This window comes from Triturus cristatus, chromosome 4_2 (assembly GCF_964204655.1).
Source record: "Triturus cristatus chromosome 4_2, aTriCri1.1, whole genome shotgun sequence".
Classification (NCBI taxonomy): domain Eukaryota; kingdom Metazoa; phylum Chordata; class Amphibia; order Caudata; family Salamandridae; genus Triturus; species Triturus cristatus.
The window spans coordinates 296,511,387-296,527,849 of NC_140586.1; positions in this window are offsets into that span (position 1 = coordinate 296,511,387).

The window sequence follows — 16,463 nt, forward strand, 5'->3', positions numbered from 1 at the left end:
GTGTAGAGGAAGGTAGGACAAATGTAGCTAAAAGGTCGTATTGCTACCTAGGACTATATTGGGGTACATTGGGGTGCATAACAATAGCAGGCACTAGGAGCACCCTCCAACAGGGCATTACCGCTGTGTCCGTGGGCCTGGGCCTCTTACAGGAAGAGAAAAGCAAGTTACCACACCAGATAAAGATGTGGAGACCTCAAAGGCAAGCTACAGCGGGAACACCAGTCACTGAACCACTGAGTGGCGGGTCTGTCCGACCGGATGCGTATCCTGGAACACCGAGCGGAAGATGTAGAGGGCCATAATCATCAAAATAACATCCGTGTAGTATGCCTCACCAAAGGTATGGAGGAAGAAGACATGGTGACTTACATTGAACGTTGGCTCCAGATGGAAGCTTTTCCGAATCATCTCATCCCCTTCTTCGCTCTGGAGCGAGCCCACAGAGTGCCGGCTCGGCCGTTGGCATCGAGCCGCCCGCCCGTGGTGGTACAACTACTCCACTATAAGAGATATAATGCTTCAAAAGGCATGAGCAGGTGGCCCTTTCACAATGGACAATAGTAAAGTGTCAGTGTTCCTGGACTTCCCAGCTGCTGTACAAGCCAAATGTGCTTCTTTCTTGGAACTGAAGAAGGCCCTCCGTGACAAAGGTTTACAGTACTCGCTGATGTACCTGGCCAAACTCAGAATAATCCTAGATGATACTATACACTTCTGTGAAGATCCGGGCATGGCTTTGAACTGGTTGAAGTCCTACAGAGCTGGGTCAACCCTCCCGGTGACACGGCCCACAACAAGTGCGCCCAGGGGCAGGCCCAGAAAGAGCTCACAGGGGACCCCCATTTGGAAGGTCCCTGAAGAAACCGTCCCCATCGCAGACTGAGCAGGAGTGGGTGGTCGCACTCCAGGCTGCGGCTGAGATTACGATACAACAAGTGTCAGACCCAGCGACAGGTACTTCTTCAGACCGCTAGTCAGTGGTCTAGGAATGGGAGGCTTCACTGGTGGATGGAGCTGGCCCATCTGCAGTGACCTCACAATCTGTAGGTGACCTGATCTGAAAAGCGGTGACACTGGAACTTTGATACACTAATGATTGTGATCAGGGGGGTGGAGCCCCTGCCCTGACACCTGGAGGTTTATGGAAGATCCTTCTTGGGGGAGACTGCCCACATAAGGCTGCCACTGCTTACCATGGGGCCCTGGAAAGAGGGCACTCAAGAAGCAAGGTGTGGGCTGGGAATTGTCCCTGGACGGTAAGCGGGAACAAGAGTGGTGCAGAACTGGATGAGCCTGCAAATATTAGCCTACTCCTCCCTGATTGGCCCCTGGCAGAAGACTAGGCGAGGTGTTCTACAGACAATGTTTTCACTTTTTGAGTTGTGGGTGGCCAGCTGTTGCTGGGCTGCTCTTGGGAAGGGGAGTTCAAGGTTGAGGTTTTATTTTTTGTCTCAGGGGTTGCAATGCATGTTGCTCAGGGAAGTCTGGGCACAAGGGGGAGCATGGGTTGAAGGGAAACAAACACTGACAGTTCTGATGCCTGATCAATGACACATATCAATATTTTTGTCCTGGAACTTCTGGGGGCTCTGCATCTAAGAGTCATAACATACACAGGTACTTGGGACGACGGGGTGTGCAAGTGGCTATGCTTCAAGAGACACATCTTACTGGGGTGAAGATTGAATGCCTATTGCGTGGATGGCAAGGCCATTTATACGCTACCTCCTACTCCTCCTATGTTTGTGGGGGGCGCTAATATGGATTATGGCAGGGACTCCCTTCGAACATGCTCAATTCTCTATTGACAAAGAGGGACGCTGAGTTCTGGTTAAAGGTAAATTACTGTGCAGAGATATCACTTTGGGGAGCTTCTATGTTCCGAACCAGAACCAAGTTATGTTCTTTCAGTCTCTCTCTGCTTCCCTGGTACCTTTAGTAACGGACGACCTACTACTAGGTGGAGACTTTAATTGTGTGGCTTACATTAAGCTGAACCGCTCTACCCCGCCTTTGCCCGGCCGGAGCACCTGCACACAGGATGGCAGAGGGCTTCAGGGACTGGCTAGATCACTGGGAGCTGTCAGATGCCTGGAGAACCCAGCATGGGGTAATGTGGGATTACTCCTATTATTCCCATATCTACCAACAACATACTAGATTACATAAATGTGTCTGCTCAAATAGGCTCAGCCAGTATGTGACGCACACTGAGTACTTAGGGTGTACCCTCTTGGACCACAGCCCACTGTTGCTGGGTTTTCGACCAGTGGATGAGTGCCCAGGGATCCCTACATTGCGACTCAACCCAACGTCCCTGGAAGATGCCTGCTTTTGAAAATACTCTGGGGTATTCTGTCACTTGGAACTGCGAACTAAGTCAGCGATCGGCATACTCTGGTCTGTTCAAATTGAAAGCATTTAAAGTGGTAGCCTGTGGACATTGTTTGGGTCACTTGATTGGAGTAGGGAGGGTACTTGTAGGAGAGTAGGGTCTGCTTTCTATGTTCACCCCCACTTTTTGCTTTTGCTTTACTGGTTTACGACTTAGATGTGGCTGTGGGCCTGCTAATCAGACCCACAGCCCTGCTGTTCTCTCTCTAAATTACTACTATGTACTTTAGGTGCATAACCCATTTGGATAGGATCACCTTATTGGCCCCTGTACAGTGTACCCTAGGTACCCAGGGCATAGGTGTACCCTAGGCCTACCAGGGGCTGCAGCATGTATTGTGCCACCCCTGGCCTGGCCTTCCATTTTGACACAACTGGCTGATCACTCAGCTGGGGCAAGGTCGTGTAATCACCCCTTGCTTAGGTGTAGTATTCCTATACCTAACTTACATATAGACACATGTGTACCTATCAGTCACTCCTATGGCAGGCCTTGACAATCCTGGAGGCAGAGTGCTTGGTAACATGTGAGATGGTGCTCTAGCATGAGCTGAGCCTGTCTGCAGCTTTCGGAACCATGTCCTTATAGCTGTTCTATGATATAGCCTACCATATACTCTTAAAGTGCCTTATAATCTTAGACGGTTATGGTAACTATGGTTTGGCTTTATCAAAGCATGTCGTGTAAGGTGTCTAACACTCGGGAATAATACCCCCATGCCATTTCTGGACATGAGAATATTATTCCCCCCTTCTAGAGGGAAAGACATGTTAAAATCATACTTCAACTGTTAGCCTCTGACCAAAGCCTCAGCATCACAAAATGGATGCTGCTGCCACGACACAAGTCTGACCTCCTGCTGCTGGGAGGGATCCCAGCCAGGGAGGCCTGGACAATAGGTTTCCTGCTTGGGGAGGTGCTAGCACCTCCCCAGACAGCCTTTAGTGTATTGGGGCAGGGTGGGCTGAAAGGAATGAGACATGCCTGGGGCACACAAGGTGTTCCTTGCATAGTCCAGTTCAAACCGGCGCTGGGGCACTCCAGCCCCAGCTCTGGCGCGAAACTGGACAAAGGGAAGTGGGTGTAACCACCCCCTCCCAGGTCCCACCCATAAGGCGTGACCTAGCAGGTATCCCAGCCCCCCAGATTAGTATAAGAGTGGGAGTTGGGCCTCAAGAGATTAGATTATCCTGAACCTGCAAAACTGAACAGAAACTCTGGACCTTCGACATTCGACGAAAGAAGAAGACTGAAGAATCTCCCTTGTAGCCAAGGAGTGGCTACCCTGTGCAAACAGGCACCATCAAGTGACTACCCTTTGCTTTGTGAAACGTTCGACGAGGAACCGACTGCAGAGCCCGACCAGAGCCTTGATTTCCAGACTTCTCCGACCCTCATCCACATCTGCAGCAGAGCTGAGATCCGTGGAGGCGACGAGCGACGTGGGACCGGCTACCTGGGAAAAGTGGCTAGTAACTTACAGCGCAGCTTCTGAGGTACCCTCGAAGTTGTGCACCGGGGATTGAGAAGCCCCAACCCCAAGCACCATCTGCACCGAAGACCAGCCCCCCACACTCCACGAGTCCTGCGTGGGGCCCTTCAGCATTTTCCTGCTTGCCGCGTCTGTCCGGTTGCTTGCCCGCTGGCTAGTGGCCTTTGTGACGACGCTCCCTAAAATCTTCTGCGCTGGTTTGGCTCCTCCAGACTGGCTCCCGCTTCTCTGCAAAGAAGAAGCACCCCAGACCTTCCTGGTCTGCACCAGAAGCAAGTCCCTTGTTCTTCGTGGGTTCCGCTTGCCAAGGCTTGGTGAGTCCTAGTCCAACTTCGACGCCGCCGACAGCAAGAGCCTTCGTGGGACAGCTCGCCTCCTGGTCCTGGTCGTCCTCGACGCTTCCTGGTCCTCCTGGCTCCAGCGACAAGCTTCACCTTCCCCGGCAACTCTTCACGACATCGCCTGGTTCCTCCCTGGTTCCACGTGGTCACTGGCTAGTGACCTTGACTCTGTCCCCTCTGCTTGCAGGTTTCTTCTCTTCTTGATCCCAGGCTGGGGATCCACCGGACACTCTCCCCTGACTGCCTGTCAGCATCTTTCTTCAGGCATCCATAGGAGTCGACGACGAAAACGACGCATCTTCACCCCTATGCACCCGCAGCCTGTGGGCTAGGTAACTTGGGTACTCCGGTGCTCATCAGGATAGTGACTATCCTAGTGTCTAGTTTTCAAGTCTCAACTTCCTAGCTACTCCGGAAGTGTCCTAAATCTATCTATTTCTAAACTGTAACATTGCTATTGACTGTTACGCATTACGCGTGAGTGTTTCCACTCTGCACACGAATCCCGTGGGCCTCCCACTCCCTAACTAACGCTAGTGTAGTGTAGCCCCAGCGATTCCCTAGGCCTAGGCCTATTCTATTTCCGTGACAGTGGTTCTTATACCACTTATTTAGTATATGGTTTGCGTGGCCCCTAGGGCCTAACTGTATTACTTACCTGTGTGACTTACTGTATGCATTAATAAGACTGTGTTGTACTTACCTCTAAACTCATAAAGAGTGCTGAGGGTTTGCTTAGAATAAATACACTTTATTTTATATATATATATCTGTTGTGGTGTCCTTTCATTTGGTATTCAAGGGATTATATATGGTATCACAGCTGGCTTCACATGCCATTCAGAGTTTAGCCTAAGACTGCTCTTGTCCATGCTACCACTAGGATAGCTGGTCTATAAGGTTGACTTTACAACCAATCACCATAAGGGTATTTGGACTGATATAAGGTGTACACTATAACTAGTGACATCATACATCAGGCCAACTTCTCACATTGGTGAGCAGCGGTTGGGATCTGAGCTTGCTGTTGTAATACCATTGTAATCTTGAGATACTAAATTGAAAGATCACACAGATATTGTCTAGGTACATATAACATAGATTATTATACTTAAGTCCTACTGGACTTTGTAGTTGTAGGTTGAAGGGAATAACACACCCTGACTACAACTACTAGAAAGGTTTAGTAGATACAACTAGTGTAGGTAGGTGCACACACCACACCCTCACTAGATCATGCCTCTGGGAGGAGATCAAGTAGATGCTCTCTCAGGAGGGGCAGGTCTGCAGAAGACCCCCTCTAGGTATGATACCTTAACATTCCAGGAGATGAGACAATTGTGTACCTCCAGAGGAATAAAACAGGGTGCAAACCCTACCCTCCTTCAGTTAAGACAACTCCTAGAGGAGTATGATGCTCAGAGGGCATCACAGGAAGGTGCCCTAGGCGCAGAGGAGGGTCTACCCACCACAGAGGAGTCAGATGGGCCTTCAGATGGGGAGGTAGACAGCCAGAGCCAAGTAAGGAGACTTAGCCAGGCTAACTTAAGTTTACATGGGAGTTTGCATGGGGTCCCCCCATACAGACCCACAAGTAGACATTCACAGAGAAGCAGGAGGGACAGATCCCCTTCAAGGGAATCCATCCACTCCCATGTCTCTGACACCTCTAATGCTTCCTCTCACAGGGGAATGACTTCACCTGAGAGAAAGGAGCATGCAGCCAGAATGAGGGAGGCTAATCTGAGGATTCAGAGGGAAGAGCTTGCCCTTGCCAAAGAGAAGCTTGCTCTGGCTAGAGAACAAAAGTTAAGTGGGTTAGAACCCACTGGTGGCAGCAACATTCCTAGAGATAGAGACAGGCACTATGATAATAGAAACCTGAGCAAGATTGTCCCTCCCTACAAGTGTGGGGATGACATCCACAAATGGATAACTGCTTTGGAGAGAGCTTGCAAAGTACAGCAGGTACCCCAAAGTCAGTGGGCAGCTATCTTGTGGCTCTCCTTCTCTGAGAAAGGAAGAGACAAGCTCCTCACAGTTAGTGATGAGGATGCAGATAATTACACTGTCCTGAAGAGTGCTCTGATTGATGGGTTTGGCCTAACCACTGAACAATACAGGTTGTTGTTCAGGGATACCCAGAAGACACAGACTCAGGACTGGACTGACTTTGTAGATTGTGCCACTAAGGCTCTGGAAGGCTGGCTATTGGGAAGTAAGGTTAAGGACTATACAGGATTGTATAATTTGATCATGAGAGAACAAATACTTAACAACTGTCAAAACCAGCTATTGCATCAACACCTGATTGATTCTGATCTGACTTCTCCCCAAGAATTGGGAAAGAAGGCAGATAGATGGGTCAGGACTAGAGTTAAGCAGAAAAACCAGAACCAGGGCGGTGATCAGAAAAAGGCAGACCAGAAGGGTAATGAGCAGAAACAAAAAGACCAGAAGTCTTCACCAGGCCCCCAAAAGGCTCAGGGGGAGGGTGGTTCCAAAAAGGATAAGAAGAAAGAAGGCCAAAAGAAACCATGGTGCAACTATTGTAAGTCTACCTCACATTGGTTTAGTGAGTGCACCAAAAAGGATAAGCCCCCAGCCACCATTGCCCCTAAGGCAACTGTACCCCCTAGTTCAGCTGTAAGTGGTGGTTCCCAGCAAAAGGGTGTAGTAGGGTTAACCCTGGGAACTGAGGAGGATTCTGGCCTAGTCAGAGTGCCTACTCAGGCTGTCCTGATCTGTGATGGGGACTTAGCTTTGTCCTCTACTGTAGGCCCCAGTAACCTGGGCAAGTACAGACAGACACCTTTTATCAACCAAAGAATGGCTCAGGCCTACAGGGACACTGGGGCTAGTGTCACAATGGTGACACCTGCTTTTGTGGACCCTGGACAGATCATACTAGGTGAGAATTACCTAGTGACCAACGCTAGCAATGCCACTACCTCCCATAGTGTGGCTATTGTTAACTTCTCCTGGGGAGGGGTAACTGGCCTCAAGAAAGTTGTTGTTAGTTCAGACCTTCCTGTAGAGTGTTTACTGGGCAATGATCTTGAAACTTCAGTTTGGTCTGAAGTGGAGTATAGGACCCATGCAGAAATGCTGGGGATAGATGCACATGTCCTTGCTGTGACCAGGTCACAGGCCAAAAAGTGCAACACTGAACAAGTGCTGGATCCTGAAACTATGGACCAGTCACAATCCAAGAGAAAGAGCAGTAGGGTTAAGGCTATGCCTTCCCCCCTGCCTCAGGTGGTGGATCAGCCCTCCCAGGAGGATGGTTCTGAGAGCCCTGAAGGAACTGTCCTAGAAGAACTTGAACCTGATCAGGTTGAGTTTCTTGGGACAGGGGGACCTTCCAGGGCAGATCTGAGGCAGGCTCAATTAGACTGCCCCTCTCTTGAACCCCTCAGACAGCTGGCTGCTGCTGAGGCTGCAGGGAATGCTCAAGGTACCCATAGAGTGTATTGGGATGAAGGGCTACTGTACTCAGAGGCTAGAGACCCCAAGCCTGGTGCATCCAGGAGGTTGGTCATACCACTGAAGTTCAGAGGCTTCCTTCTAACCTTGGCCCATGATATTCCCCTTGCAGGACATTTAGGCCAGAACAAGACTTGGGACAGGCTTGTCCCTCACTTTCACTGGCCCCATATGTCAGAAGATACTAAGGAGTTTTGTCGCTCCTGTGTCACCTGCCAAGCCAGTGGCAAATCAGGTGGCACCACAAAGGCCCCCCTCATACCACTACCTGTGGTGGGGGTCCCCTTTGAAAGAGTGGGCATAGATATTGTAGGACCAATGGACCCACAAACAGCATCTGGGCACAGATTCATACTGGTGATAGTGGACCATGCCACCAGGTACCCAGAAGCAATTCCCCTGAGGACCACAACAGCTCCTGTTGTGGCAAGGGCCCTGCTGGGAGTATTCTCCAGAGTGGGCTTTCCAAAGGAGGTCATTTCTGACAGAGGTGCCAACTTTATGTCAGGATACTTGACTGCAATGTGGAAGGAGTGTGGTGTTAACTATAAGTTCACCACACCCTATCACCCACAGTGCAATGGGCTTGTTGAGAGATTCAACAAGACCCTAAAGGGAATGATAAAAGGATTACCAGACAAGCTTAGGCGAAGATGGGACATCCTTTTACCCTGCCTTCTGTTTGCTTACAGAGAGGTCCCACAAAAGGGGGTTGGCTACAGCCCTTTTGAGCTTTTGTTTGGGCATCCTGTAAGAGGACCCCTGTGTTTGGTGAAGGAAGGATGGGAGAGACCTCTCAGACAACCCAAACTAGACATAGTGGATTATGTACTTGGTCTCCGCTCCAGGATGGCAGAGTATATGAAGAAGGCTTCTAAAAACCTTGAGGCAAGCCAAGAACTCCAAAAAGCTTGGCATGACCAAAAGGCTGTACTGACTGTTTACCAGCCAGGACAGAAAGTGTGGGTGTTGGAGCCAGTGGCCCCAGCAGCACTCCAAGACAAATGGTCTGGACCCCACACTATTGTTGAGAAAAAGGGAGAAGTCACCTACTTGGTGGACCTTGGGACTCCCAGAAGCCCCCACAGGGTGCTTCATGTCAACAGATTGAAGGCATATGTTGACAGGGCAGACATGGGGCTACTCATGGCTACAGATGAGGGGCAGGAGGAAGAGAGTGACCCTCTCCCAGACCTGTTGACTCAGAACCCTGATGATGGCTCAGTTGATGGTGTGGTCTTTTCTGACAGCCTCACTGTCCATCAGCAACAGGACTGCAGACAAGTTCTGCAGGCCTACAGACATATGTTCTCTCTGACCCCAAGTCAGACAAACTGGTGCACCCATGAGGTGGACACTGGTGACAGTCTGCCTGTGAAGAGTAAAATCTACAGGCAACCTGACCATGTCAGGGACTGCATAAAAGTTGAGGTACAAAAGATGTTGGAGCTGGGAGTCATTGAACCTTCAGAGAGCCCTTGGGCTAGTCCTGTAGTCCTTGTGCCAAAACCTCACACCCAAGATGGTAAGAGAGAGATGAGGTTTTGCGTGGATTACAGAGGTCTCAATGCTGTCACTAGGACAGATGCCCACCCAATACCTAGGGCAGATGAGCTCATTGACAGACTGGCAGCTGCTAAGTTTTTGAGCACATTTGACCTAACAGCAGGCTACTGGCAAATCAGACTAGCTGAGAGTGCAAGGGCCAAAACTGCTTTCTCGACCCCAGGAGGACATTATCAATTTGTGGTAATGCCCTTTGGTTTGAAGAATGCACCTGCCACTTTCCAAAGGCTGGTGAATCAAGTCCTTACTGGGTTGGATGATTATTGTGCAGCTTATCTTGATGATATTGCTGTCTTTAGCTCCACCTGGGAGGATCACCTGGTCCACCTGAGGAATGTTTTAGAGGCCCTGCAAAAGGCAGGCCTCACTATCAAGGCCACTAAGTGCCAGATAGGGCAGAGCAAGGTTGTATACCTGGGCCACCTAGTTGGTGGGGGTCAGGTTCAACCACTGGAGAGCAAGATCCAGACCATAAAGGACTGGGCTCCTCCAACTACCCAGACTCAGGTCAGAGCTTTCTTGGGCCTGTCTGGGTACTACAGAAAGTTTGTTAAGAACTATGGGTCCATAGTGACACCACTTAATGACTTGACCTCCAAGAAGATGCCAAAGAAAGTTCAGTGGACAGCAAGCTGTCAAAAAGCATTTGATGACCTGAAGCAGGCCATGTGCAGTGCACCTATTCTGAAAAGTCCAGACTACTCCAAAGAGTTCATTGTCCAGACAGATGCTTCTGAGTTAGGTGTGGGAGCTGTTCTTTCACAACTGAATGTAGATGGTCAAGACCAGCCCATTGCTTTTATAAGTAGAAGGCTGACCCCTAGAGAGAAACGTTGGTCAGCTATTGAGAGGGAGGCCTTTGCTGTGGTTTGGGCCCTGAAGAAGCTGAGGCCATACTTGTTTGGCACTCACTTCAAGATTCAGACAGACCATAAGCCCCTCTTGTGGCTAAATCAGATGAAGGGTGAAAATCCCAAACTTCTTAGGTGGTCCATTTCCCTACAGGGGATGGACTTCACAGTGGAACATAGACCTGGGACTGACCATGCCAATGCAGATGGACTCTCCAGATATTTCCACTTAGAACATGAAGACTCAACTGGTCAAGGTTAGTTTAATGTCCCTAAGTTTGGGGGGGGGTTGTGTAGGAGAGTAGGGTCTGCTTTCTATGTTCACCCCCACTTTTTGCTTTTGCTTTACTGGTTTACGACTTAGATGTGGCTGTGGGCCTGCTAATCAGACCCACAGCCCTGCTGTTCTCTCTCTAAATTACTACTATGTACTTTAGGTGCATAACCCATTTGGATAGGATCACCTTATTGGCCCCTGTACAGTGTACCCTAGGTACCCAGGGCATAGGTGTACCCTAGGCCTACCAGGGGCTGCAGCATGTATTGTGCCACCCCTGGCCTGGCCTTCCATTTTGACACAACTGGCTGATCACTCAGCTGGGGCAAGGTCGTGTAATCACCCCTTGCTTAGGTGTAGTATTCCTATACCTAACTTACATATAGACACATGTGTACCTATCAGTCACTCCTATGGCAGGCCTTGACAATCCTGGAGGCAGAGTGCTTGGTAACATGTGAGATGGTGCTCTAGCATGAGCTGAGCCTGTCTGCAGCTTTCGGAACCATGTCCTTATAGCTGTTCTATGATATAGCCTACCATATACTCTTAAAGTGCCTTATAATCTTAGACGGTTATGGTAACTATGGTTTGGCTTTATCAAAGCATGTCGTGTAAGGTGTCTAACACTCGGGAATAATACCCCCATGCCATTTCTGGACATGAGAATATTATTCCCCCCTTCTAGAGGGAAAGACATGTTAAAATCATACTTCAACTGTTAGCCTCTGACCAAAGCCTCAGCATCACAAAATGGATGCTGCTGCCACGACACAAGTCTGACCTCCTGCTGCTGGGAGGGATCCCAGCCAGGGAGGCCTGGACAATAGGTTTCCTGCTTGGGGAGGTGCTAGCACCTCCCCAGACAGCCTTTAGTGTATTGGGGCAGGGTGGGCTGAAAGGAATGAGACATGCCTGGGGCACACAAGGTGTTCCTTGCATAGTCCAGTTCAAACCGGCGCTGGGGCACTCCAGCCCCAGCTCTGGCGCGAAACTGGACAAAGGGAAGTGGGTGTAACCACCCCCTCCCAGGTCCCACCCATAAGGCGTGACCTAGCAGGTATCCCAGCCCCCCAGATTAGTATAAGAGTGGGAGTTGGGCCTCAAGAGATTAGATTATCCTGAACCTGCAAAACTGAACAGAAACTCTGGACCTTCGACATTCGACGAAAGAAGAAGACTGAAGAATCTCCCTTGTAGCCAAGGAGTGGCTACCCTGTGCAAACAGGCACCATCAAGTGACTACCCTTTGCTTTGTGAAACGTTCGACGAGGAACCGACTGCAGAGCCCGACCAGAGCCTTGATTTCCAGACTTCTCCGACCCTCATCCACATCTGCAGCAGAGCTGAGATCCGTGGAGGCGACGAGCGACGTGGGACCGGCTACCTGGGAAAAGTGGCTAGTAACTTACAGCGCAGCTTCTGAGGTACCCTCGAAGTTGTGCACCGGGGATTGAGAAGCCCCAACCCCAAGCACCATCTGCACCGAAGACCAGCCCCCCACACTCCACGAGTCCTGCGTGGGGCCCTTCAGCATTTTCCTGCTTGCCGCGTCTGTCCGGTTGCTTGCCCGCTGGCTAGTGGCCTTTGTGACGACGCTCCCTAAAATCTTCTGCGCTGGTTTGGCTCCTCCAGACTGGCTCCCGCTTCTCTGCAAAGAAGAAGCACCCCAGACCTTCCTGGTCTGCACCAGAAGCAAGTCCCTTGTTCTTCGTGGGTTCCGCTTGCCAAGGCTTGGTGAGTCCTAGTCCAACTTCGACGCCGCCGACAGCAAGAGCCTTCGTGGGACAGCTCGCCTCCTGGTCCTGGTCGTCCTCGACGCTTCCTGGTCCTCCTGGCTCCAGCGACAAGCTTCACCTTCCCCGGCAACTCTTCACGACATCGCCTGGTTCCTCCCTGGTTCCACGTGGTCACTGGCTAGTGACCTTGACTCTGTCCCCTCTGCTTGCAGGTTTCTTCTCTTCTTGATCCCAGGCTGGGGATCCACCGGACACTCTCCCCTGACTGCCTGTCAGCATCTTTCTTCAGGCATCCATAGGAGTCGACGACGAAAACGACGCATCTTCACCCCTATGCACCCGCAGCCTGTGGGCTAGGTAACTTGGGTACTCCGGTGCTCATCAGGATAGTGACTATCCTAGTGTCTAGTTTTCAAGTCTCAACTTCCTAGCTACTCCGGAAGTGTCCTAAATCTATCTATTTCTAAACTGTAACATTGCTATTGACTGTTACGCATTACGCGTGAGTGTTTCCACTCTGCACACGAATCCCGTGGGCCTCCCACTCCCTAACTAACGCTAGTGTAGTGTAGCCCCAGCGATTCCCTAGGCCTAGGCCTATTCTATTTCCGTGACAGTGGTTCTTATACCACTTATTTAGTATATGGTTTGCGTGGCCCCTAGGGCCTAACTGTATTACTTACCTGTGTGACTTACTGTATGCATTAATAAGACTGTGTTGTACTTACCTCTAAACTCATAAAGAGTGCTGAGGGTTTGCTTAGAATAAATACACTTTATTTTATATATATATATCTGTTGTGGTGTCCTTTCATTTGGTATTCAAGGGATTATATATGGTATCACAGCTGGCTTCACATGCCATTCAGAGTTTAGCCTAAGACTGCTCTTGTCCATGCTACCACTAGGATAGCTGGTCTATAAGGTTGACTTTACAACCAATCACCATAAGGGTATTTGGACTGATATAAGGTGTACACTATAACTAGTGACATCATACATCAGGCCAACTTCTCACAGTACTGGACAGGGAACTTCGGTCCCTAGATTACACGCTGCACAAATTAGATAATGACCTGGGCACTGACGAGGCTGCATTTCCTAGATTTCAGGAGGCCCGGGAATAATATCATACTGCCCTTGGACGCCTACAATGCCACGATTACAAAAACTATATTACTAGAACACATGATGAAGATGGTCAGCTTGGCAGGCTCCTGGCTTGGCTTATTAGACCTTAATCCCGAGAGGCCCCTGTGACACTAATACAAACAGGAGCCCACGTGATTAATACCTCAATTAGGGAATAGTGTGAAACACTTATATGCTCCCAGTGCCTCTGCCAGTGGAGATCCAGACTGCCTTCCTGGAATGGCTGTTGCTGTGGGAGCTTGCTCAAGAAGCTAGGGAGGATCTGAGGGGCCCAGTGACAGTCCAGGAGATTTGGTTTGCTATCAAGCGAATGGCTATGGGTTAAAAACCCCGAGCTCAGGTGACCTATCTGCCGAGCTTGACTCCACTTTTGTGGGTACCCTGGCCCCAAGGTTGGAGTCACTATATGCTGATTTCCTGAGTTTGGGACTACCTAAGCCCACATGGGGTGAAGTCGTGATCCCGCTTCCCGAGACCAGGGATCAGGGAGCGTGTACCTCGGCATTCTGTCCCCTGTCTCTGCTCAACATGGACTTCAAAATTCTTAGCAAGTTCCTTGCCCTCCAACGACTCCCCCATATGTCTGCACTGATCCAAAGTGACCAAAATGATTTTACCCGGCCCGAAGCACTTCCCTTAATCTTGGCAGTTACACCATGTCTCCTACCATTTGGAAGTGCAGTCTTGACCGAGGGCCACACTTATGTAGTTGGACCTTGAGAAGGTCTTCGGCATGGTGCACTGGGTTTCCTGTTCAAGTTCATGCAATGGATGGGACTGGGGGAGCATTGAATCAATTGGGTTAAACTGTTGTACTCTGCTTCAAATGTGTGGGTCAAAATGGGCACCACAATCTCCCAGCCATGCAACATAGATATAGCATGAGGCAAGGTTGCCCCTTATCCCCCCTTCTGTTCGCATTAGCCATGAAAGCTGCTGGCAGAGCTCTTTTGTCGGAAGGGGTGTGGGCACTGGCATAGCGGTGAAGGGCCAGGAACAAATTATATCTCTTTATGCGGGTGACCTCCTGCTCTATCTGGCTGGTGGCCCATCAGGTGCTATGGTGCGCCTTCTGGAGGAGTTTGGACCATCTCTGGCCTCCAGGTCAATACAACCAAGACCTACTTGTTTCCCATGATGCCAGGCATTCAGTAGTCACCGGAATTTCCACTGGACTTGACTTGCTCCCCTACATTCATTTGGTACATGGGCATTCAAGTGTTCTATTCACTGCAAGACCTGCTGGAGGATAATCTAGGGAAGACCCTTAAATACCTTAAAACCTGTGTCCTCTTTTGGAGATCTCCAAAATTTGCGAATATGGCTTGGATCTTTATGTCCAAAATGTTTATTCTCCTGAGGTTCTATTTTTTTATTAATCTCCCGGTCGGGTTCCAACCTATTGGTTCGGTGGTGGTCTGAGAAGTGGTGGGAGCTAGATGCATCCAATGGTGTCAGATCCTTGACACAAGTTTGACTACAGGATGACACCACGTCCCAGACAAGCATGACCCATGAATAGCACAGAATAATGGTATCCCCCAATGATGGAAGATAAAACTCAGGTGAGAGCATTAGGCCTCACGAATGTGCATCGAACGCGTGTGTAGCAAGGCAGGGACAGAAAACATACAGCCCTGACAAAGGCCCCAGTCCCAGACAGGCTCTCAGCATGGCCCGAAACTTGTTGGTTTCGGTATATTAGGGTTATTTGAACAAATTTGATTTTAAGAAACCTGAGTACAATTTTAACCTATATCCCAGGTACCCTACGAATATAGAAATTCCTTGGGTATACCTAGGTATTTTTAGAATTTCTATTTTCATCTGGATCCCCTGGATCTGGTTCTCTTTGGTTGAGTTCATCCCTGGTGGTACCACACTACCAGGGTGTGGATAGGCATCAATGATGAAGCATATCATGATAAATTGAGTGAGGCATCTATTTCAATATCTATGGATATCCAGGTATACTAAGGAAGTATCATTCTTTCTTGATCCCATTGGTTTACTTCCACTTTCTATCTCTTATTTCACCCAGTTGTTTTTGTGTGTAAACCTATTGATTCCAACAGCTGGTTAGGGAACTCATGTGGGACGGGGACTGCCATAGAGTGTCCTTGAGGTCTTCCGAGGGCTACCTGATGAGGGAGGGGGGCCTGGGTGCCCCAGATTTGAGCTGCACTTTATAGAGGCACAATTCTAGTGGGTCATTCAGTGGCTTGATGGGGCTCACCAGGAGGAATTGGGCCCAGTTGCTTCAGCACAATACCAGTGAGTGCTGCTGCAAAGCTGCTGCACCCAGTGGTGGTACTAATGCCCCATCCGGGTGTACTATTTACGGTGGCCTTGAAATGTTGGAGATGCTGTGTGCTGAGGACTGTGGGATGCCCCTTTCCGCTCCTGTATTGCTTTTGGTGGATCTCCCGCATGGGGACCCTCTCTCCTTTTTCACAGCCTTGTAGTTGTCAGCATGGACGTATGCTGGGCTGGTGATGGTTGGAGACAGTTATCAGTTAGGAGGAATTGCTGACCCGGTATGACCTACACGTGGGCCAATTTTGGTCTTATGAAGCATTGATACAAATCTTCAGGGACTTTTGGGCCGGAGTCCGTAAGGATCCAGCATCCCACGCAGTACTGCAGTTGTTGGTGTCCATGGGCACTGTGTGGCGTTTGGTGACATGGTTTTATAGGGCACTTAATGGGATGGTTGGGAAACCCTTGTTAGCACTTAGGCACAGGTGGGGAGGGGTACTGGGGTGTGAACTTATGGACCCGGAGTGGGGTTGTTGTGTGTAGATTTAGATTCCGTATATAGGTTTCCTGATTTATGCCCTTATATAGGTACAATTTATATTGCCCTTATTTAGGCATAGAAAATCCAGCCCTTATTTAGGCATTGTCCATGCTAACCAAATTCAGGCATGGTCTCTTACATCCGTCAATCCACGTCACAACGAGTTCTTGGAAAACCATACTCTTAAGCCTTTAGGAATTTCCCTTGCTTGGATATTGATTTCTCCAAGAACTAATTTAGTATGCATGAACATCTATTCCTTAGGGGTTCATTCATGACGTTCCGATGCCCGACTTTTACGTCAATACAGGCATTCCTAAACACCTTCAAGGTATAAATATACCTGCACTTGCCCTGGCAA